This window comes from Phalacrocorax aristotelis, chromosome W, assembly GCF_949628215.1.
Source record: "Phalacrocorax aristotelis chromosome W, bGulAri2.1, whole genome shotgun sequence".
NCBI classification, from domain to species: Eukaryota; Metazoa; Chordata; class Aves; order Suliformes; family Phalacrocoracidae; genus Phalacrocorax; species Phalacrocorax aristotelis.
This window is the reverse complement of record NC_134310.1, coordinates 26883555-26909123: the sequence shown is the minus strand read 5'-3', so window position 1 is coordinate 26909123 and position 25569 is coordinate 26883555. Positions and strand designations below refer to the sequence as shown.

Below are 25569 nucleotides of genomic sequence, written 5' to 3'. Positions count from 1 at the left end.
CATGAGCGAACAGCGTGCTGCTGCAGCCAAGAAGGCCAACAGGATGCTGGGTTGCATCAAAAAGGGCATTGCCAGCAGAGATAAAGAAGTCATCATCCCATTCTACTCAGCGCTTGTCAGGCCACACCTGGAGTACTGTGTACAGTTCTGGTCCCCTCTATACAAAAAGGATGTGGACAGGCTGGAAGGGGTCCAGAGAAGGGCCACCAAGATGATCAAAGGACTGGGAAGCCTGCCATACGAGGATAGGCTGTGAGAGCTGGGTTTGTTCAGCCTTGAGAAAAGGAGGCTCAGAGGGGATCTCATCACCTTGTACCAGTACTTAAGGGGTAGTTACAAAGAAGATGGAGACTCCCTTTTTACATGGAGTCACATGGAGAGGACAAGGGGGAATGGACACAAGTTGCTCTTGGGGAGATTCCAATCGGACATGAGAGGGAAATTCTTCACAGTGAGAACAGTCAACCATTGGAATAATCTCCCCAGGGAAGTGGTTGACTTGGCCACATTGGACTCTTTTAAGATTTGGCTGGACAGGGTGCTGGGCCATCTTGTCTAGACTGTGCTCTTCCCAGAAAGGTTGGACTAGATGATCCCTGAGTTCCCTTCCAACCTGTGATTCTGTGATTTTAGCAACAGTACCTGCTAAAATACATCAACTTTTTGTCTCTTACACTAAAAAAACCCAAACAACTGAACATACCACTACCTCTCAGCTGACAGCTGAAGTTTCTGTATGGCTTACCATTCAGGACAACGGTTTGCCTCTGTAGCTTGACCCTCCTTTGATCTGAGAGTCTCCGAAGGGTTGGAAGACCCAAAGTAAATGAAAATACATCCTTAGTTTAAGAGATTAACTATACAGATATCCAGTGAATTAGGGCAAACCCTCAGTTGCAGAACATAACCTGAGATGATCTGATAAAAGCAAAAAAATAAAGACAGAAAACAGTGTTACCTGAATTGTTAAAAGAACCTGTGAATAAATTTCCTGGCTCGTTCCACATCAGATGAAGTCTGACATAAATGCAGTAAAATTTTAAATTCACTTTTGAGAATCATTCCATTTTTCTTTAATACTTTAAAAATACGCATCTGAAAGTAAAACACGTTATAGAAGCAGTCTATAGACAATTCCATTATCTGTGTTGTATGCTCGGTACCTGAAAAATGGAGGTTCAATGCAGCAGAAAGCTTGGATTTTTCACCAATAAAAAGGCATAAAGTTTCCCACAAAGAAGCATGTCTAGGTGTCCCCGTAATGTCAGAGCAGACTTGAAAAACTGAGACAATGCTTATTGTGAACTTAATTCCATTGTGTATATGATGGAATATATCACAGAATCACAGAATGGTAGGGGTTGGAAGGGACCTATGGAGATCATCTCGTCCAACCCCCCCCCGCTTGACCAGGTACACCTACAGCAGGGTGCACAGGGCTAAGTCCATGTGGGATTTGAATATTTCCAGGGAAGGAGACTCCACAACCTCTCTGGGCAGCCTGTTCCACTGCTCCGTCACCCTCAAAGTAAAGAAGTTTTTCCTCATATTCAGGTGGAACTTCCTGTGTTCCAGCTTGTGCCCATTGCCCCTTGTCCTGTCATTGGGCACTATTGAAAAGAGCCTAGTCCCATCATCCTGACACCCACCCTTTAGATATTTATAGGTATTGATGAAATCCCCCCTCAGTCTTCTCTTGACCAGTCTGAACAAGCCCAAGTCTTTCAGCCTTTCCTCATAAGGGAGATGCTCCAGTCCCCTGATCATCTTGGTAGCTCTCCGCTGGACTTGCTCAAGCAGTTCCCATCGCCCAGGTCATTGATGACTATGTTGAACAGGACTTGACCCAGCACAGACCCCTGGGGAACACCACTAGTTAGTTACAGGCCTCCATCCAGACTCTGCCCCATTGGTCACGACCCTCTGAGTTCTGTTGTTCAGCCAGTTCTCTATCCCCCTCACTCTCCACTCATCCAACCCACACTTCCTTAGCTCATCTATGAGGATGCTATGGGAGACAGTGTCGAATGCCTTACTGAAATCAAGTTAGACAACATCCACTGCTCTCCCTTCCTCGACCCAGCCAGTCACGCCATCACAGAAGGCTATCAGGTTGGTTAAGCATGATCTTCCCTTGGTGAATCCATGTTGACTATACCTGATAACCTTCTTTTCCTCTACATGCCTGGAGATGACCTCCAGGATGAACTGCTCCATCACCTTTCCAGGGATGGAGGTGAGGCTGACTGGCCTATAGTTTCCCAGGTCCTCCTTCTTGCCCTTTTTGAAGACTTTCTGAGTGACATTTGCTTTCCTCCAGTCCTCGGGCACCTCTCCTGTCCTCCACGACCTTTCAAAGGTGGTGGAGAGTGGCTCAGCAAGAACACCCGCCAGCTCCCTCAGCACTCATGGGTGCACCCCATCGGGGCCCATGGATTTGCGAGGATCCAATTTGCATAGGTGATCTCTGACCCAATCCTTCTCAACCAGGTGGAAGTCTTCCTTTCTCCAGATTTTCTTCTCTCTCTTCTGGGGGCTGAGATGCCTGAGGGCCAGCCTTAGGAGTAGAGACCAAAGCAAAGAAGGCATTCAGTAACTCTGCCTGCGTCACCAGGGCCCCCACCTCGTTCAGCAGCAGGCCTGCTGTATCCCCAGTCTTCCTTTTACTGCTGATGTATTTAAAGAAGCCCTTCTTGTTATCCTTGACATCCCTTGCAGATTTAGTTCCAAGTGGGCCTTGGCCTTCCTCATTGCATCTCTGCATACACTGACAATGTTCCTATATTCCTCCCAAGTGGCCAGTTCCTTTTTCCGCATACTGTGAACCTCCATCTTCCATTTGAGTGTCTCTAGAAGCAATTTGGCCATCCACGCGGATCTCCTGGCTCCTTTGCTTGACTTCTTCCTCCTAGGGATGCACTGATCTTGAGCTTGAAGTGGTACAGCTCTCTTGGACACCACTACCTTCTAGAGCCCTAGCCCATGGAATTCCTCCAAGCAGATCTTTGAAGAGGCCAAAGTTGGCTCTCCTGAACTCCAAGGTTGTGATCCTACCTTTTGCCCTGCTTCTACCACACAGGATCCTGAACTCCACATTCTCATGGTCACTGCAGCCAAGGCTACCCCCAACTCTCACATCCTCAGCCAGCCCTTCCTTGTTTGTTAGGATAAGATCCAGCAGTACATCTTGCCCCGTTGGCTCCTCCACCACCTGTGTCAAAATGTTAGCCTCGCTGCTACACAGGAACCTTCTGGATCGTGCGTGGCTTGCCGTGTTGCTTTTCAAGCAAATATCAGGGTGGTTGATGTTCCCCATGAGAACCAGGGCCTGCGATTGTGAGGCTACTTCCATCTGTCTGTTGAAGGCCTCGTCAACTTCGTCTTCCTGATCAGGTGGCCTGTAGCAAATGCCCACAACAGTATCACCCATATTTGCCTGCCCCTTAATTTTTTACCCATAAGCTCTCGACCCGTTCTTCCTCCACCCCTAGGCAGAGCTCGATACATTCCAGTTGCTCCCTCCCCACCTCGCCTTTCTGGTCTGTCTTTTCTGAAAAGCCTGTAGCCATCCATGACAGCATTCCAGTCATGTGAGCTATCCCACCATGTCTCTGTAATTGAAATGAGATCGTGGCCCTGCGATGGCACACAGATCTCTAGTTCCTCCTGATTATTCCCCATGCTGCTGTTGGTGTACAGGCATTTCAGAGAGGTACTTGAGCACACAGGTTTCCTTGGAGGGGTGCACGAGGACCCACTATAGCCATGCACACCCTTGAGGTGGTCGGTATTCTGATTGTCATCTCTCAAGGGAGCTAATGCACCTTTGTTGCTGCTCTGGTTGGCCTGGCTTAGTCCCCTGTTGTATGTGATGGCATTAGCATTGCCACTTTGGTCCCCGCCGCCCCCCCCCCCCCCCCCCGAGTCTTTCAGTTTATAGCCCTCCTCAAGTGGGTCATATCAGGTAATACACAAATTTTAAAGAGGAAGGAAGCTTTTGTAAGAGACATTTTCTTCCTTTTTTTTAAAAAAAAACCAACCACCCCAAACAAACGAACACAATCCCATTTGGCATTCAAACTAGCATAAGAACTTTGACTCAACACTGTTAGTACAAAAGATGTAAACTCCTTCATAATTGATGCAAACACAAAGGGCCTAGTACATAATCTATATATTTCTATACACAGCCATAAATTTAGAGTTGCTCACCTTTCCCCCCAAAAAAGTTTTCTCTATCTAGCATGTTTTCCTATGACAAAGCACGCACAAATACCAGTCCTTTAGTTGGTAATCGCAAGGCTCTGATTCAGACATACACAAGGTTAAAATCACATGTACACCTGGCAGCCCCGTTCCTCTAATGGTGCTGCCCCCCCCCCCCCCCCCCTTTCGGACAGGGCAATGGATTTTTATGCAGCAGCTCCTGGGTCACTGCTGTTTCCAAGCTAGTAACCTCCACAAGAGGGGCAAAGCGAGCACCCCAGTGAACAACCTATTCAGCTCTTAGATGCATATCTGTTGCTATGTGCAAATACGAGTCCTTACTCAAGACTGAAATGCAGGGCTGAATCCTGTGAATGCAGAAGAATATATGTATATAGGTATGTATACATAATGTTTGTGTTGTGTTCAAAGATGCAGAAAAGTTTAAAAACACCTGGGATACAAACTGTATTTGTAAAGAACACATAATAGTTATTATAACTATAACTAGTGTAGTTAACTTTAACTGTTGTAGCTAATAATACAACTGTTACAGATAATGGACTAGTTTAATTAAAACTATAATAAATAATAGCTATTATATATTCTGTATAAGAGTAGTTATTATTGCTTTTTCAATTTCTAACCCAAAATTTATTACTAGCCTTAATTACTTTTTCCCATCTTTCAAGTGTTAGGCTAAACACTGAGTACAGAAACCATGCACAGGTACACACAAATAGGTGGCTAGCACATTGTTTTCATCAGTTCTCAGAGGCTACTTTTTGGACAACAACAAAAAGGTCAGTTGTGACCTGTAAAGCCAAATATTTGGCTTCTACAAACCTGTTTTAGCAAGAGTGATTGACCCATAGCAATAAATTAAATATATCTGAAGTACAGGATGAATTGTCACCGGTATGAGCACGTCGTCATCACAAAAAAATATAACAACATTATGACTTGCCACTGCCAGATTTAAATTCCACTATTACTTAATATAGAAAAATTGCCATTTTGACTTTACCTTCCTCTCTGTCTCAGAAGACTGGTTTATATAAAACAAAATTTGATATTTGTCTCTTCCTTGCCACTAAAAAATTTTTTTTTAAATTAACTACGTCCTTTGGAACAATTGTTAAAGTAAAAGGTTTTTGTATCACTAGAACACCTGCATGTGATTAGACAGTCAATTTTTACCTAATCTTACTTAAATTTGAAGGAATATTTATGTTTATATTTACGTTCCTTAAAGAAAAGAACTTGTATACGCTTTAAACCAGCATGACAAAATTCCCATCAGGGAAAATCCATTGATGTTGCTCTTTCGTCAGTTTGGAAAACCTAAACTTGTTTTTCATATTCTGAGTTTACAGACATCATCTGGAATTGGGTGTACAACTGAGAAGTTTTATTAGGTAAAAGGAAAAAAAAAGCTAAAAGAATAAGCTAGCTAAATTTACAGATCAGATTAAAAGACAATTACTGGCATAGACCTTCTCTGGACAGTTAAGTAGCTATTTGGCTTTGCATTAACCTTGTCTGCTGAAGATATAGTTGAAGTAAGTTTTGTAGACAGAAATGGTGTTTTCTATTAGACTATTGGATGAAATCGGAAAAGCAAAGACACAAACATTTCAGGTCTTATGTAAATACCTTGCATACTTGAAAGTTTATCCACATTTTCCAACACAGCATAACTAATATTGTTTCATTCTACAAAGCCTCAGGTCTTCTGATATCTTTAGCTACAATTTGCAAGAGGAAGATACAAGTTGTTGCTTTAAATGGTGTCAATTTTGTGTCATTATAATATCTTTGACTGTCTTCTAGTTTCCTAGTACTCACGCTAAAATTGAGAATGGTGATTATGAAATAAATACCAATGCCTTTATTGCCATGACGTTAATTTCTAATTGCCACTTTCATCCACTGAAATTCTTGCAAATTTACATCATCTTCTGTTAGCAGATATCGCTTTCCTACCATAAGAAAAAAAGAGGAAGGTTGAATTTTATGTCACATTGTCTGCTTTAATAGTACTGAACTTTGCATTTATAAATTACTGCTGTTAAGTACTGTGTGATGCCAAACCATCGGCAGCATAACACTAAAAGACTGCAAGAATTGTAGTTGCTCATGCCACTGACAAAAGAACCCAAGCATTATGTCTCAGTTTTCCAGTGTCAACACGTACAAGGATGAAGAAGTATATATTTGTGCGTATATATATTTGTGTGTGTATATAGATATGTTTTTATATATATATATTTGTAGCTACAAAGAAGATGGAGAGTAGCTACAAAGAAGATGGAGACTCCCTTTTTACACGGAGTCACATGGAGAGGACAAGGGGGAATGGACACAAGTTGCTCTTGGGGAGATTCCAATTGGATATGAGAGGGAAATTTTTCACAGTGAGAACAGTCAACCATTGGAATAATCTCCCCAGGGAAGTGGTTGACTTGGCCACGTTGGACACCTTTAAGAGTCATCTGGACAGGGTGCTGGGCCATCTTGTCTAGACTGTGCTCTTCCTAGAAAGGTTGGACTAGATGATCCCCGAGTTCCCTTCCAACCTGTGATTCTGTGATTCATTTATTGGATGTGCAAAAGAAAAATTGGCGACACTATTCCTCGCCACCTAGCCAAGATACAAGAGTATCATGCACATGACTCAGATCTTTCTCTCCTTTCATGCTTTTATAAGGATTTGCCTTGTAATCACTTTGTTCATCAGAAGTGGCACAGTTTCCTTTCCTCACATGTGCTGTCTCTGCTATTGTAGAATGCATCATCCTGGAAGCTCCAAATGCAGCAGGAAGATAAAAGGAAAAAATGCAAAGCTTATTATTTGGATTGCAGTAACACTCAGGAGTTCTGGTGCGGTACAGACACCAGAGGAGAGACAGTCATTGAGTCTAGAATCTCAAAATTAACTTTGGGTGCTGAGCTCAACAGTATTGTTTTGTAAGCTCCTTTAACAAAAGTGTCACACAAATGCTGTTTGTGAAGTTTTTGCTGTCACAAAACCAGCTCTCCAGTAGTAGATTTTTATTTGCAACTAATTATTTTGTAACAGAATATGTAACAGAACTGTAATAGTTTACATTGTCACAACCTAATCTTTTAAGTTTTTGGCTTGTTAAAGAATGATGAAGGCACAACAGCAAGTATTGAGCCGAGTTAGGTTATGTTATGAAAATTTGCAACTGGCCTGTGCCAACCGAGGAGAGAGGCTAGGACGCAAAGTATAGAATTACAAGACTAAATATTTATTCATGCACATGAGGTGTGCCATTCAAATTGGGGCACCCCAAATGTGGTTTTACACAGGGTCCTTATACCCTTCAAGCGTTTAGGTGCAACATGATTTGACTAATCACTAACACCCACACTACCGATTACTAACCATAGTAAAACTTTGCAAAGCAACTATATTTCTGCAGTACTCTTGCTGCTTGTCTGTTGATCCAGATGTCCCTGGAGTCAGTCTTGCTAGAGTTATTTACCTATGATGCCAGGTGACACTGGGAGGGTTTCAAAGATGTGCTAGAGGGGCTAGGATGCTGACATTATCTTGGTTGTCCAGGGGTATCTTTTATCCTTCACAGACAGCTCTAAGCTTCCAAGAAGCAAAGCCCTTATTTCCAGGGCCAGGCTGTCCTTTAGTTTGTACTACTTAAGCATGAACAATACCAAAGTCTGCAGTAAAATTCCACTACCTCATTATATTGCAGTGTATAAAGTGAAGTAATATATATTAGCAAAGTTAATGCACTTTCATACTATACAGTCTGATTGATATAACAGTGCCATGGTTTGACCCTGGCCAGTAGCTAAGCCCCACAGAGCTGCTCTCTCACTCCCCCCACCCCAGTGGGATGGGGGAGAGAATTGGAAGAGTAAAAGTGAGAAAACTCGTGGGTTGAGATAAAGACAGTTTAATAGGGAAAGCAAAAGCTGCGTGCACAAGCAAAGCAAAGCAAGGAATTCATTCACTACTTCCCATGGGCAGGCAGGTGTTCAGCCATCTCCAGGAAAGCAGGGCTCCATCACACATAACGGTGATTTGGGAAGACAAGCACCATCTCTCTGAATGTCCCCCCTTCCTCCTTCTTCCCCACAGCTTTTATTGCTAAGCATGACGTCTTATGGTCTGGGATAAGCCTTTGGTCAGTTTGGGTCAGCTGTCCCAGCTGTGGCCCCTCCCAACTTCTTGTATATCCCCAGCCTGCTCGGTGGAGGGGCAGTCTGGGAAGCAGAAAAGGCCTTGATACCATGTAAGTACTGCTCAGCAATAATTAAAACATCCCTGTATTATCAACAATGTTTTCATTACAAATCCAAAACATATCCCCATACTAGCTACTGTGAAGAAAATTAACTCTATCCCAGCCAAAACCAGTACAAACCGGGAAGGGAATTTTCATAACAATTATTTATTCTCCTTTTGCATTTCCCTAGCAAAATGTAACAGGCCATGCAAATAAAAATGCTTGTTTTCTATGCAAGTGAAGTATACTAATGATATACTTCATGAAATCTGAAGAAAATTAAAAAAAAATCCATAAAGTGGCACTTTTACCCATTAAATTTAATGGAAACAGTTCCAGTGAGTAAACAAATGCTTTATGCAGTGTGAAATTGGCCTGGATTACCCTGCCACTTACTTCCCACAGGCCTTCTCAGCTGGTCTAACACCAAAAGACCATCCCTGTCCTGGGCCTCTCCAGGGCTGATGAGGGAATCATGCCGGTGCCTGGAGTGGGACAGGTGCACCACACTGCACGGACACTCAGCAGTGACAGGCAGCGTCAGCAGAGATCTTGGGGCAGCAGAGTTTTACCCTTCTTGAATTCAAGTTGTTGAATTCTATTACTGCTTCCTTAAATTCACACCTTGCAGTGTTATAAAAACAAACCAGTGCAAAGCCAAATAAGAGGGCCTCTGAAGAAAAAGGAGGGAGCTTGAAACAATGGCTGGCACCTGCAGCACATGTAGGCCATCCCAGAGAACTTAACCAACCAATCCACTTTACCTCAGACATGCCACAACCGTCTAGAAAGGAAGGCCACTGAAGAGTGGTGGGCAGACCACCATGCAGGGGGGGTTCTTCACATCTCAGAAGGGTCTAACAGAGCAGTAAAGGGAGAAAAACCTTCACAGGCATTGGCACAGCAGGCCAGAATTTCAGCAAGGACAGGGAGGCATGCCAGGGCCTATGACAGGGAGACCCCTCTGCCAAACACCTCCTTTCCATGTGCCCCCTGTTTTGTTCTCTGGGCAAGGGAGCGCCTTCAAAAGGCCTTTGAAACCTAGGCACAGTGGGAGGTGGTGAGAACAGGCAGGCACAGTCCAGGGTCTGGATAATGTTGTCATCCTCCCAGAAGAAATATGCATTTACGAAGAGGCATTATTTTTTTAGCGGCTCATATCCAGCTACCAGCGAACACAGGATAAATCAAGTAATGCTGCTGCCAATCCCCCCCATGGGGTAACTCTCCTGCACCAGTTTGGCCTGCTTACCACAGCACAAACATGCCGACAGGCCTGCTTTGAAGCCCACCGGGAGCCGCCTCGGCACATCCCCCCTGCACTGAGAGCATCATCCCTGCAGGAACTGCAACTCCTGGCAGGCACAAGGCTGGCAATGGTCGCCAGGCCTACCAGAAATTGTAGTACTCCAGTCAGGTCCCCAGCCAGTGGGCAGCCCAGGGCCCCAGCCCTGCCGCGCAGGGCGCAGTGCCTCTAGACGCACAGCCCCAACAGCTGGGGAGGCAAGCAAGCGAGCGAACTGCCACGCGCCGTATTGCCTCCCACAGCACCTGCTGGGAACCACCAGAGAGCACAGCTGTCATCTTGCCCCCAGGCCTGCCAGCCCTCACAGGGCCCTTGGGGCTACGGCAGGTTGGTGGTCCGTTGTCCAGATGTCTCTATTTCTCACGTCACGGTGGTTTTTGGATGATAGAAACATTAGCATAACAGAGAGAGGATTTGTGGTGAGGTAACCCTGCTGTTTCTGTGCGTAGATTTTAAGCCAACAGATTTTCAATGTGTTTGAATGCTATTGTGGAAGTTTTATGTTGAGATTCCTTGGAAGGATTTTTAATTGCATTAAACTGTGGAATAATCGCTGGAGGTGACTTAGAAATTAAACTTATGTTTTTAGAAAAGGTACAGCATGGAAGAAGCTTCCAGGGTAGAGTGCAGCTGACGTGAGAAATCCATTCCACGGAACTTCCCTAGGCTCGTAACCTTAGATGTCGGCAATGCCAGGAGAACTTGGTGTACTGACTCTAAGAGGAGTTGTCCAGGGGGTGGAGTGGTGTGGAGACACTGTGGCCAGGCTCTGTGATAAATGGGAACTCGAGGTACCATGGAGCTGGTACACTGCACATTTGCCACCCTGAGCCAACAGTCTGTCATGCTTTTGACAAAATGCTGTCCTTTTGGTGAACTCATCATTATAATACCAAAACACACCTCCATCCCAAAAGCTACCCGCCTCTAAGGTGCGACCACCCCTCACTGGGCACGTGCTTTGAATTTTTCTAATCTACACCTTTAAAAGCAAAGCAAGAAAATTTTACACCAATCATAATAAAGGTATGTATGACTAGTGTCACTCAAGCTCCACCTGAAAGGTAAAAAATAATATAAAATAGTTTAAGAGAAAGAGGGTGTTAAGGAAGATACCATTGTGTACCACTCTGACTTCTGGGACCAGTCGACAGGCTGAGCCTCTCTTCCCCCCCCCCCCCCCCGGGACGCCTTCGGGTAAGATTTGAGCACTTGGTTATACCAAGTGTTTCCCCAGGAAAACTTAGAAACCTTTTTCATTTCTACCAGAACTGTGTATCTGTTGCTTTAATAAATTGTCATATTCATTAATCTAGCCATGATCGTTCTCATTGAACGCTACCGGCCGGGGCATCTGGCAAATTAGTTACTAACAACAAATACTCTGAGGAGTGGTTACTTCTACAACCCTTAGAAAATAAACTGTTGACCAAGTCTGAGACTAAGACTGGACTTAGCCGCACCTAGACTCCTCTTGGAGAAGGAGTTCAGAAAGCAAGGGGGTCCTGCCTGAACCTCGTGACTCAACGGTAGGGTCTCTCCCTAGCCACTCATGGGTTGAGATAAGAACAGTTTAATACTTAAAATAAAACAGTAAAAGTGCTAGTAATAATAACAACAACAACAATAATATAATCAAAAGGAAAATAATGAGAGAGAGAGAGGGGGAGAGAGAGAGAGAGAGAGGAAACCTGGGGAGGGGGAAAAAAGCCAATCAAAACAACAACTGATGCAACCGCTAACCACCTACTGACCGCCGCCAGTCCCCAAGCTGCGATCGCTGCTTCTCCTGGCCAACTCCCCCTGGTTAATATACTGGGCATGACATCATATGACATGGAATATACCTTTGGCCAGTTTGGTTCAGCTGTCTTGGCTGTGCCCCCTCCCCTCCCGGCTTCTTGTGCACCTGGCAGAGTATGGGAAGCTGGAAAAGTCCTTGACTAGTGTAAGCACTACTTAGCAACAACTAAAACATCGGTGTGTTATCAACATTATTTTCATCCTAAATCCAAAACACAGCACTATACCAGCTACTAGAAAGAAAATTAACTATCCCAGCTAAAACCATGACAAAAATACATGTTTCTTGAGGAAAGAAGATATTTAATACAAGTTGTTGAATTCATTTTTTTTTGTGAACAATTTATTTCAAATAGAAATTTTGTTATTTTTTTATTAGCTTTAACTTTTTGAGTCACACTACTCAGTAGCACAAGGATTGTGATGTGGGCAAAAGTGGGGGTAGCCATTCAAATGAAAAGGTTAGGCCATTTTAACTTTATCTTCATACATCATGTATAAAATAACAAAATAGATTAAAAATGAGAGAGAATTTATTCTTTACTTCAAAAAAATATATTATTGTGCCATTGCAACCAGTGTGTACTCAAAATGCTGAACAGTTTAAATGTCACAAGTTCAAAACAAATAAGTAAAAAGTTAAAAGGTTTACAGATCAGGCAGAAAATTTGCTGGGAATGTCAGTGGTTGTGAATATCTTACTGTATTCAGTAATAAAAGAGAGAGTGAAGGCAATTTATGAGATAAGGTATGGTGTTGATTCATTGCCATTAGAGATGGTTTTCTGCGGGGTGATTCAGGATGGTCATGACTTGTAGAACATACAAGAAACTGTGGAAGAGCTTCTCATAAGGCAAGAACAAGTATTTTGTTGAAAATGGATTTTTAAGAACAGGATATTTAGAACTTGGACATGGGTTTTGACTTTGTCAATTTTATTCTGTGAAAATTTAAGTTAGGAGCTGGGGATGAAAGATACGCAGAAAGTAGTGTTGGCTCTCTAGTGTCCGGATGTTGGGTATAGGAGTTGTGTAGCCTGCCACAGCTGTTAACTTGAAAATGCATGTTGGGTTGAGTGTACATGTTGTAAAGCTGATCCACTTACCTGGGTTTACTCAGGATTTTGTTTTAATTTCTTATCTCTTATTTGTAAATTAAAGTAATGCTTATAAGAAGGTGGGACTAGAGATCCATTAAGAATGTGAAATGTTTTGAAGCATTCCGGGCCATATTACAGGTTAGCATGGAAAGGGATTTCTTTCTGTCTGTCTTTCTATTGATTTTGGTGGGGTTTTTACAATGTTTGAAAAAAATTTATCCAGGAGACTAATGTGGGTGCTAATAATACCTATACAAGCAGTTTCACGATTTCCTACTGTGGAAACAGTATCAGCTCTTGTGGGGTCCACAGAAGCTGAACTGGAACCAAAGTGGACCTCTGATGTTCCACTGCATGAAAATTCCCGTTCTGCACCACCTTTCGTAAGAAGATTGTCAGTATGGCTGAATGATGGCAAGTCATGTGCTGGTTTTATAGTGTAGACTGATGGAGAGAAGGACAAAGGCACTAGTATCTTTTTTCCTGTGTTACCTCAGTCAAGAAACTATCTAAGAGTAAAACAATCACAAAGCTGGTAAGACCCCACAAATTTCAAACTGCCTGACAAAATGCTTGAGTCAGTTTTGCCATGTTTTTCCTTAATTTGCTTGCTATCATACACAATGGAATAAAGGACATTCCTGTTCCACTGGGCTTAGAAGTTAAATACACTAAGAGCTACACTAACTAGAAGTTAGCCTCTGAAGTACTGTGATTGGATAACTTACTGTGATTATGGAACAGTTAAAAAAATGTATCATGAAGGACTCCAGGATTTTTATTTCTCATTGCTAAAAATATTTTCTCAGGAAAATGTATGATTGGAAGAGCAAAAAAAATCAACAAACTGTTGCTCATTGAGATGTTGCATGAAATATAGACAGATTCATGGTAGACTGCTTGGTAGCCAAGACCTGGTTATACACCTATGGTTCACTTTTTGGAAATGGTTGCCTTTTTGTCAGTGGCTGTGGCTAAAACTAGAGGAGAGCATCAGGTATTTTGTCCCCTCTGTTGCAGGTGTTTATGCTTCATATGAAAACCTCATTTGTTCTGCTTGACAGCTTATCATGTAGCCCTGCCTCCCTTTTGCTCATGGGGTGCAGAAGGACACCAATGAACAAGGAAATCGGACTATCACTATAGCAGTGAAGAATGAAAAGGGCACAGGTAGTAGGTCAAAATTAGGTTAACTTGAACTGTAGGACTATGGCAGCAAATCTGAAAAGGTGAAACCTGAATGGTGCAAATCCAGTTTGTGAAGTGTTTTGCAGCAAATGTAAAGCTTGGCTCTTCCCTTGCTTAAATTGACTAGTAAGATCCATTCAGTATTTGTATTTCTGTAGCGCACTCTTGCCAGCACCTTCTTTTTGCTTAGGCTGCATATGGTATGAAAGCAAACAACTTTGCAGAATAAGTGGTTTGCTCAGATGCTTCTATATTGCAGTTTTTGATACTCAAGCCAGAGGAATACATCACTTGTAATCTGTGCAAGTTTAACTGCGACCAAACTGAAAAGCGTCAAGGCTTGTATCAGTGGGTATAACATTACACTAATTTGAAGCTAGTGTGTGATGTATTTCTGGGACATATTTTGTGAAGCATAAAGAATTTGAGTAGAATAAATGGAAAACACAACATTGTTACAATGTGGATTCCAGCTCTCAGTGAGTTAGGTCTCTGACAAAATGATGTTAATTTTGTTTTAGGTTAAATTTAGGCTGTACATTAGACACCATTAAAAAGTTGCTGTTCGCAAATACTGTAATAGCAATGTCCAGTTAGTTATAGGTTGTTTTCTTCCATTATTGGCTTTTGTTGACAGTATTTTTTATGCATATCCATAAAGCATTCCTTTTTAATATCATGTGAAAGGGGTGTGCTGGTTAAGTTTAAGCTTAGCACTATGTGTTGGGCCAGGCTGGGATGGAGTTAACTTCCCCATAGCAGCCCTCATAGTGCTGTGCTTTGTATTGGTAGCTAGAAAGGTGTTGATAACACACCAGTGTTTTGGCTACTGTTGAGCAGTGCTCCCACAGCATCAAGGCTGTCTCTACAACCCTCCTGCCACAAAGGCCAGTAGGCAGGGGGTGGGTAAGAGGTTGGGAGGGAACAGAGCCAGGACAGCTGATCCAAAATAACCAAAGGGATATTCCGTACCATATGATGTCATGCTCAGCAGTAAAAGCTAAGAGAAAGGAGGAGGGGCATTCTGCCTTTATCTCGACCCATGAGTTTTTTTCATCTTATTTTCTCCCCCTGTCCCACTGAGGAGGGGAGTGATAGAGCGGCTTGGTGGGCACCTGGCAGCCAGCCAAGGTCAACCCACCACAGTCCTTTTTGGTGCCCAATGTGGAGCTTGAGACAATGGCAGTTTTAAATTGAGTGTGCTATAGCTATAGTAGTTATTAAGTTGCAAGCTTCTGTGCAGGTCATGGAGTTTGCTGGCTGCACTGCTTATCTCTTTATTTTGCTGAGCTTGGGAACACGTTAATTCTAACAATGGCTATGCACTTTGCCCTGGCGTTGATGCCCTTAATGTGCTGGGGGAGCTGTCTTGTTGCGAGGATGAGGGAATACACCTGATTTTAATGATGGCATGTTTTGGTGGATAAGAGATGGAGGTTTTCTAAAGGATCTGAAGGCATTTATTTTCAGAAATGAAGCATCTAACTAGCTTGGAAGCAATTTATTTCCTAAAATCACATGCTCTCACAGATAGCCCTGGTTAAAGAAAGCCCGTGACATAAGGACTCTTTGGTACCCAGAAGGTTCTAAACTTACTTCCAACATGCAGCTAGCAGGTACTAGCTTTCTGCTAGGAACTGATCTTCTGGCACTTTTTAGCAGGAGATCTCTCTCTCACTCTGCACAGTGAACCAGGTACAAAGATAATTTCAGCAATTACCAATTACAAACAGGCTTTCACAAAAATTTCTTTTTCAGTTTGAAAAATTAATCTAGTCAATAACTTCTGTACCAGCTTTCAAGCAGGTAGAGAATTAGTTGAAGTAATGATGAGCATAGCTGGACTAGCAAAACAGTAACAATCAAAACAGTACTTTACTTACATATTCCATTTTTACAGCCTTTGTGTTAATCGTTTTTCAGAGAGATGAGTAAAGATTCCAGCAGAACTAACCCTTTGTTGAGCTTTAATATAGCAAGTTTTAACCTGACATATTTAGAAATTGCTGAGATTCAAAAATCTCCCCAAAGCAAGGAATCTACTGTGTTGTACAGTTCTTCATTTCTCTATATATGTTTTTCTATGCCAGGATACCAGGAAAAGATATAATTAATGCAAGTGTTGTTTTTAAATTAGACTTTATTATGGTTGCATGGGGACAAGGAAAGTATCTTATCAGAATCACTATAGCAACAGCTCACCCCATCAGTCTCCATATTTTCCTCAGCCTATGATACTCTACTCAATCATGAGATTATTAATGGCATTTATATTCAAAACCAGCCATTTCAACTTTAAAAGCCCAGAAGTATTTTTAAGAGAGAGAAATCCTAGGAGCTGTGTCCTTTACATTAAATAGTTTGGGGAAAGTTGGGCTTTTTATTATGACAGGAGTTTTCCTTTTTTTTTTTGTTAACTGCTGCTCTTCGAGCAAATTTCATCTTTATGGTGAAAGTAATATGGATTCTTCATGTGTGTGAGAAGAAAATCTGATTTTCCTGGCCATCTTTTCCAAAAAGCCTGGGAGAGGTAAAGGGTGATGGGTAATGAGACACTATTATCCTAGGAGGAGGAGAAAAATAGGAACACTGTATTAAAGTGCCTGTTTATTTGGTTTCTTTCACTGAGGATATATCTCTAGACAGGAAGAAGTGAAGCGAATCTCCCATGCTATCTATCTCACTATTCTCACTTAATCATGAAGGAGTAAAGCCAAAAAGGGGGTTGCTTTTTACATAGTTTGCATTTGAAATAAAACTTATGAATGTTGATAAAATGACCTGGTTTTATTTTCTGCATGAAACTAAACTGGGCACCAACATATTTTCTTGGTAATAATAGTTATACTGCCATAATGTTCTTTTCTCCACCAGTCACACTGGGGATCCCCAAATGGCCAGTTTTAGCTTCAGTGAGCTAGCAGGTGATCTTCCCTTTAACCTGACTTGTTGAATTATTATGCTTAAAACAAGGAATCATTTGATACCGGAATTTTAAATGTTAACACCTTTAGTTTCTAGCTAGACAAGGCCTGTAACTGATTTCCCATTATGTCAGGTTGTGGCATACAGAGCACCTTGAACCAAGCTGACACAGAAAAAAACCTGACTCATGTTCTTTTGAGAAGTGACCTTCCATTACTCTCCTGCTGGGGAGCACATAGTTCTGGAGTTCTGGAGATTAAGCATTCTACAAGCAGCTGGCAGAAGTCTCAGAAACGGTAGCCCTTGGTCGTGTGGGGGACTTCAACTTACTGGACATCAACTGGAAATACAACACAGCAGAGAAGAAACAGTCTAGGAGATTCCTGGAGTGTGTGGAAGATAACTTCCTGACACAGCTGGTAAGTGAGCCTACCAGGGAAGGTGCCTCACTTGACCTCCTGTTCACAGAGAAGGACTGGTCAGAGATGTGGTGGTCGGGCGCCATATTGGGCTTAGCGCCCATGATATGACTGAGTTCTCGATTCTTGGCGAAGTAAGAAGGGGGTCAGCAGAGCCACTACCATGGACTTCCAGAGGACAGACTTTGGCCTGTTCAGGGCACTGGTTGGGAGAGTCCCTTGGGAGGAAGCCCTGAAGGGCAAAGGAGTCCAGGAAGGCTGGGCTTTCTTCAAGAAGGAAGTCTTGCAGGTGCAGGAGCAGGCTGTCCCCAAGTGCTGAAAGACGAACCGTCGGGGAAGACAACCGGCCTGGCTGAGCAGGGAGCTTTTGTTGACACTCAGGAAAGAAAGGAGAGTTTACCACTTTTGGAAGAAGGGGCAGGCAACTCAAGAAGAGTACAGAGATTTCATTAGGTCTTGCAGAGAGAAAATTAGAAAGGCAAAAGCCCAGCTAGAACTCAATCTGGCCACTGTTGTAAGGGATAACAAAAAATGATTTTACAAATCCATTAACAACAAAAAGAGAGCCAAGGAGAATCTCCATCCTCTATTGGACGCAGAGGAGAACATCAACACCGAGAATGAGGAGAAGGCTGAGTTACTTAATGCCTTCTTTGCCTCAGTCTTTAACAGTCAGACCAGTAATCCCCAGGGTACTCAGCCCCCTGAACTGGAAGGCAGGGACGGGGAGCAGAATAAAACCCCCATAATCCAGGAGGAAGCAGTTTACGACCTGCTGCACCACCTGGATGCACACAGGTCCATGGGGCTGGATGGGATCCACCCAAGAGTACTGAGGGAGCTGGCAGAGGAGCTTGCCAAGCCACTCTCCATCATTTATCAGCAGTCCTGGTTAACAGGGGAGGTCCCAGATGACTGGAAACTAGCGAATGTGACGCCCATCTACAAGAAGGGTTAGAAGGAGAATCTGGGGACCTACAGGCCTGTCAGCCTGACCTTGGTACCAGGGAAGGTTATGGAGTGGTTCATCTTGAGTGTGCTCAACAGGCATATGCAGGACAACCAGGGGATAAGGCCCAGCCAGCATGGCTTCATGAAATGCAGGCCCTGCCTGACCAACCTGATCTCCTTCTATAACCAGGTGACCCGCCTAGTGGATGAAGGAAAGGCTGTGGTTGTTATCTACCGGGACTTTAGCAAAGCCTTTTCCTTTTTAAACATGGTGTAACCGACAGCTTGGTCAGTCAGCAACAAATGCAGCAGCAGCAATGGTAAGTTCCATGGCTGGGCGCTAGATTGGGGCAGACAAGGGTGTTCCTAGAGCCAGGGAAACCCGAGGAAGAGAAAAGCAGCCCACTAAGTCCTGCAGCTCTTGTGAGCGAGGATGATGCGGCCTGGGCGTTGCCAGGAGCAACCGCAGGAAATTTAAATGGCCCCCAGGGAGCACAAGCGACCAGGATGAGCAACCAGGGCGTGGCGCATCAACCAGGGCGTGGCGCATCAGCCAGGGCGTGACGCATCAGTTCATACAGGCAGGGCAAGGAGGGAAGGCACTGCATCCTGCTTGTAGGCCCACAGTCCGGGGAAGTTCTCTAGGTCTCTGCCAGGATGGTGGGCACTTGCCTCAGAGCTAAAACCATGGTTCCCACAGCAAAAGCCCCAGAGATGTCTGATGCATCTACCTAGACAGTCCATTTTGGCGCCCAACGTGGGGCACGAAGGGTTTGAGATAATAACAGTTGCTGGTCACAGCATTGATTCATCTGCTCTCAGTATTAGTTTGTCCAGTCTTTACCATGCCGATTGTAAAGTACATGTTAAAACTTGCCGTTGGTTGTTGCAGTTTGCTGTGCTCTGCAGTGATTAGAGATATTTTGCCTAGGAGACTTGTTATTAAAACACTGGCCTTGACCATTATTGGTTATTTAGGTCTTGCATGAAAGCCATTACTGTACTTCAGCTGCCACCTCATGGAGACAATTAGCAATTATACCTCCTCGTCTGAGAAGTTTTTATGGAGGAAATAGAGAATGGCACTGTAGCTACTATCTTATGTAATGCCTCCTCCTTCATTACAACAACTTTTCAGTATCTTGAACATCCTTGGGTAGTCAAGATATATCTGTTGATATTGCTTTGGCAGACAGTGTCGGTTCTGTCTGAGGTTAATAAGCAATTTAAGAATATCATCCAGAGATCTGCCCCAAGGCCCTATAGCTATGCGTGGCAGGGTATGTGGGATAGTATGGGCAAATGCCTAAGACAGTGGGCACCCCCCGTGATGTGGGACTTCACCCCTGAACAAGTGCAGAATCCTGAAAAATTAGTAGAACATTTGGAGGAAGCATGTTGTCACCCAGGCAATTCCAGAGAGATACAAATAACTGCAATGTGCTGGGGCCTGGCCCATGCTTATCGAGCCCTATTTAACACTATTCAGTACCCCCAAGGGAAAGAGAAGGTTCCTGGATCTAAAAGGCAAAGACAAGGAAAGCAACGAATACTGCGGCCACTCAAACCCCCACGACAGACACTGCAGCTATTCCAACCCCAGTGACGAGCACTGCGGCCACTCAAACCCTCACGACAGATACTGCAGCTACTCCAACCCCAGTGACAAGCATTGCAGCTAAACCAGAGGACCAACCTGTGCCAGTATCAGTCACCCCTATACGCAAGAAGAAATCATGGAAGAGAAGGTCAAATCGTTTAGAAAGAGATTATGAGGAACCAGGGCCATCACAAGAAGAGGAGGAGAAAGAGGAAGAATGCGTACAAGAAACAGAAATTACCCGATCCCTACCCTTGAGTGAGTTGCGGGATATATGGAAAGATTTCAGCCGTCATTCAGGTGAGCATGTTATCACCTGGCTGCTCCGATGCTGGGATAATGGGTCCAGTAGCCTGGAATTAGAGGGGAAGGAAGCCAAACAACTGGGATCCCTCTCTAGGGAAGGGGGCATTGATAAAGCAATTGGAAAAGGAACACAAGCCCTCAGCCTCTGGAGGCGACTCCTGTCCACAGTGAGAGAGAGGTATCCATTCAAAGAAGATATTGTATTTCGCCTAGGAAAATGGATGACCATGGAGAAAGGCATTCAGCATCTAAGGGAATTAGCCGTGCTTGAGGTGATTTATGGTGACCTGGACAATCAATGGTCCTCCAAAGATCCAGATGAAGCTGAGTGCACACAACCCGTGTGGCGGAAGTTTGTACGGAGCGCACCATCTTCGCATGGGAACTCATTGGCAGTGATGTCCTGGAAAGATGACAAGACACCAACGATGGCGGAGTTGATTGCTAGACTCCAGGAATATGAAGCGAACCTCTCTTCCTTGCTCGTCTCTGCTGTTGACAAACTGTCCCGAGAGGTCCAGCAACTCAAAGAAGATATGTCCTACTCCCCACCAGTACGGACCAGTATCTCAGCCATTAGGAGTAAGTGTCCCTTTGCTCAAGAAAAGGGATACTCACGACAGGGCACCCTATGGTTTTACCTGTGTGAACATGGAGAGGACATGAAGAAGTGGGATAGAAAACCTACCTCATCCCTAGAGGCACGGGTACATGAGCTGCAAGGAAGAACAATCACTCAGTGGAGTTTCTCCAGGAGAGCTGCTGCTCCAATTTTCAATAAGCAATTCCCCAGACAGAGGAGCAGAAGTGCTGATTTCCCGTCTGATCTTAATAGAGACACTCGTGATTCATATTTACAGGAAGTGAGTGATGAATACTATGATCAGGACTAAGGGGGCCCTGCCTCCAGCCGGGTGGAGGAAAGGGATAACCGGGTTTACAGGACTGTGTGGATCCGATGGCCTGGCACATCCGACCCACAGGAATATAAAGCTTTAGTGGACACCGGCGCACAGTGCACCTTAATGCCATCAAACTATATAGGGGCAGAACCCATCAGCATTGCTGGAGTGACAGGGGGATCCCAAGAGCTAACTGTATTGGAGGCTGAAGTGAGCCTAACCGGGAAGGAGTGGCAGAAGCACCCCATTGTGACTGGCCCAGAGGCTCCGTGCATCCTTGGCATAGACTACCTCAGGAGAGGGTATTTCAAGGACCCAAAAGGGTACAAGTGGGCTTTTGGTGTAGCTGCCTTGGAGACGGAGGAAATTAAACAGCTGTCTACCTTGCCTGGCCTCTCGAAGGACCCTTCTGTGGTGGGGTTGCTGAGGGTCAAAGAACAACAGGTGCCGATTGCCACCACAACAGTGCACCGGCGGCAATATCGCACCAACCGAGACTCCCTGATCACCATCCATGGGCTCATTCGTCGACGGGAGAGCCAAGGAGTGATCAGTAAGACCCACTCACCCTTTAACAGTCCCATATGGCCAGTGCGGAAGTCTAATGGAGAGTGGAGGCTAACAGTAGACTATCGTGGCCTGAACGAAGTATTGCCACCACTGAGTGCTGCTGTGCCAGACATGCTAGAACTTCAATACGAACTGGAGTCCAAGGCAGCCAAGTGGTATGCCACAATTGATATTGCTAATGCATTCTTCTCAATCCCTCTGGCAGCAGAGTGCAGGCCACAGTTTGCTTTCACATGGAGGGGTGTCCAGTACACCTGGAATCGACTGGCCCAGGGGTGGAAACACAGTCCTACCATTTGCCATGGACTGATTCAGACTGTACTGGAACAGGGAGAAGCTCCAGAACACCTTCAATACATTGATGACATCATTGTGTGGGGCAACACAGCGGAAGAAGTTTTTGAGAAAGGAGAGAAAATAGTCCAAATCCTTCTGAAAGCTGGTTTTGCCATAAAACAAAGTAAAGTTAAGGGACCCGCACAAGAAATCCAGTTCTTAGGAATCAAATGGCAAGATGGTCGTCGTCAGATCCCCATGGATGTTATCAACAGAATAGCAGCCATGTCTCCACCAACTAGCAAAAAGGAAACACAAGCTTTCTTGGGCGTTGTGGGTTTTTGGAGAATGCATATTCCACACTACAGTCTGATCGTAAGCCCTCTCTATCAAGTGACCCAGAAGAAGAATGATTTCAAATGGGACCCTGAGCAACGACAAGCCTTTGAACAGATTAAACAGGAGATAGTTCATGCAGTAGCCCTTGGGCCAGTCTGGGCAGGACAAGATGTAAAAAATGTGCTCTACACTGCAGCCGGGGAGAATGGCCCTACCTGGAGCCTCTGGCAGAAAGTGCCAGGGGAGACCCGGGGTCGACCCCTAGGGTTTTGGAGTCGGGGATACAGAGGGTCCGAAGACCGCTATAATCCAACTGAAAAAGAGATATTGGAAGCATATGAAGGGGTTCGAGCTGCTTCAGAAGTGGTTGGTACTGAGGCACAGTTGCTCCTGGCACCCCGACTGCCGGTGCTGGGCTGGATGTTCAAAGGAAACATCCCCTCTACACACCATGCAACTGATGCTACATGCAGTAAATGGGTTGCACTGATCACCCAGCGGGCTCGAGTAGGAACCCCAGTCGCCCAGGAATCTTGGAAGTGATCATGGACTGGCCAGAAGTCAAAGGTTTTGGAATACCACCAGAGGAGGAGGTGACACGTGCTGAAGAAGCCCCACTGTATAACAAACTGCCAGAAAATGAGAAGCAGTATGCCCTGTTCACTAATGGGTCCTGTCGTCTTGTGGGAAAGCACCGGAGATGGAAGGCTGCTGTATGGAGTCCTACACGACAAGTAGCAGAAACTGCTGAAGGAGAAGGTGAATCGAGACATTTTGCAGAGGTAAAGGTCATCCAGCTGGCCTTAGACATTGCCGAATGGGAAAAGTGGCCAGGGCTCTATCTTTATACTGACTCCTGGATGTTGGCAAATGCCCTGTGGGGCTGGTTACAGCAGTGGAAGCAAAGCAACTGGCAGCGCAGAGGCAAACCCATCTGGGCTGCCGCACTGTGGCAAGATATTGCTGCCCGGGTAGAGAACCTGGTTGTAAAGGTACGGCATGTGGATGCTCACGTCCCCAAGAGTCAGGCCACTGAAGAACATCAAAACAACCAGCAGGTGTATCAGGCTGCCAAGATTGAAGTGGCTGAGGTGGATCTGGACTGGCAACATAAGGGTGAACTATTTCTAGCTCGGTGGGCCGATGACACCTCAGGCCATCAAGGGAGAGATGCAACATACAGGTGGGCTCATGATCGAGGGGTGGACTTGACCATGGACGCTATTGCGCAGGTTATCCATGAATGTGACACATGCGCTGCAATCAAGCAAGCGAAACGGGTAAAGCCTCTGTGGTATGGGGGACGATGGCTGAAGTATAAATATGGGGAGGCCTGGCAAATTGACTATATCACACTCCCACAGACCCACCAAGGCAAGCACCATGTGCTCACCATAGTAGAAGCAACCACCGGATGGCTGGAAACATATCCTGTCCCCCATGCCACTGCCCGGAACACTATCCTGGGTCTTGAACAACAAGTCCTGTGGCGACATGGCACCCCAGAGAGAATTGAGTCAGACAACGGGACTCATTTCCGAAATAGCCTCATAGACACCTGGGCCAAAGAGCACGGCATTGAGTGGGCGTATCACATCCCCTATCATGCACCAGCCTCTGGGAAAATTGAACGGTACAATGCACTATTAAAGACTACACTGAGAGCAATGGGGGGTGGAACATTTAAACACTGGTATACACACTTAGCAAAGGTCACCTGGTTAGTCAACACGAGGGGATCTGCCAGGCGAGCTGGCCCAGCCCAATCAGAACCCTTACGTACTGTGGAAGGGGATAGAGTCCCTGTAGTGCACGTAGAAAATATGTTGGGCAAAACAGTCTGGGTTATTCCTGCCTCAGGCAAAGGCAAACCCATTTGTGGGATTGCTTTTGCTCGAGGACCTGGGTGCACTTGGTGGGTGATGTGGGAGGATGGAGGAGTCCGGTGTGTACCTCAAGGGGATTTGATTTTGGGTGAAAACAGCCAATGAACTGAATAATATGCTGTTAATTGCTATATAATGTTGTATGTCATCACTACTATGGTTGCTATATGCCATATCAATGGAATGGTGTCATGGTGGGAATCTCCCAATTATTAATAATAGCAAATGAACTTTCAATTGAACCAAGCAAAGTGCAGCAGTGAGAGAACAAGAACTACCAGTGCAGCGGTGATGGAACAAGGGCTGACTTCAGCATGCAACAATCCGACACCACACACAGCACCTCTCTGAAAGACTCATCTATTGATGAAACCCGAAGTCATGAACTCAATGGACATTTCACAGGCATGGTCCATAAACTAGGGGAATGATAAATGAAAATCTGTATATCCTGTTAAAGGATGAGAAGGTGGGTAGGGATTATTGAAATTGTATTGAATAGTATGGGACCTGAGCATGATGTAAATGATATGGAATAAGGGGTGGATACTGTCATGGTTTTAGCTGGGATAGAGTTAATTTTCTTCACTCTAGCTGGTATAGTGCTGTGCTTTGGACTTAGCATGGAAAAAAAATGTTGAGATAACACACTGATGTTTTAGTTGTTGCTGGGTAGCACTTGTACTAGTCAAGGACATTTCTATCTTCCCATGCTCTGCTGGGTGCACAAGAAGCCGGGAGGGGAGGGGGCACAGCTAAGAGAGCGGATTCAAACTGACCAAAGGGATATTCCATATCATGTAACGTCATGCCCAGTATGTTAACTGGGAGGAGCTGGCCGGGGGAGGGAGGAAGCAATCACGGCTCGGGGATGGGCAGCATCGGTCGGCGGGTGGTGAGCGGTTGTATCGTTTGTGTTTCTGTGTTGTTTTTTTTCCTTTTTTTTCTTTCCCTTCCTTTTCCATTTTATTATAATAACATTATTGTCATTATTATCATAATCATTATTATTATTATTATTTTATTGTCATCATTAAACTGTGCTTATCTCAACCCACAAGTTCTTTTGCTCGTCCAATTCTCTTCCCCATCCCACAGGGGTGGGGGGGAATGAGCAAGTGGCTGCGTGGTGTCCAGTTGCCAGCTGAGGCTGAACCATGACATTCCCTCTCTGGCATCCTGTCGTTCCACGGGAGAGACCAGCTTTGAGCACACAGTGGAGCTGCAAGGAATCACATTCAACAGCAACTTACAGATGGAGAACTCAGGCTACTACAGGGTGTTGACGCCCACTCTTGAGAGGCTTGTGAGTTGAGCTGGGCTTGCCAGGAAAAGTCTCAGGGAAGACAGGGCCCAGCTCGACTGTCCTCATTCAGTAGAATCTGGATGCCAAGGGCAGGAGGAAACCAGGGATTTCTTAAACGTTAGGGTACACCACGGGGCTGAGATGCCCTTTGAGAGGCCCCATCACGGCCCTAAGAGACATTTGTGGAGTGGGAAATGTCTGTTCCTTGCA

At 44.8% G+C, this 25569-nt stretch overlaps 2 long non-coding RNA genes across 2 annotated transcripts in view; one reads left to right on the top strand and one right to left on the bottom strand.

The window, feature by feature from the left end:
* The window catches only part of LOC142049855 (uncharacterized), a 704768-nt gene that overhangs the window by 508038 nt on the left and 171161 nt on the right, over positions 1–25569 (top strand). The window lies entirely within an intron of this gene.
* On the bottom strand, positions 14910–20887 carry LOC142049571 (uncharacterized). The gene is made up of 3 exons (XR_012657760.1): positions 20769–20887; positions 20016–20127; positions 14910–17599 (listed from the first exon to the last, which is right to left on the bottom strand). It is a non-coding gene; the product is annotated as an uncharacterized LOC142049571 (long non-coding RNA).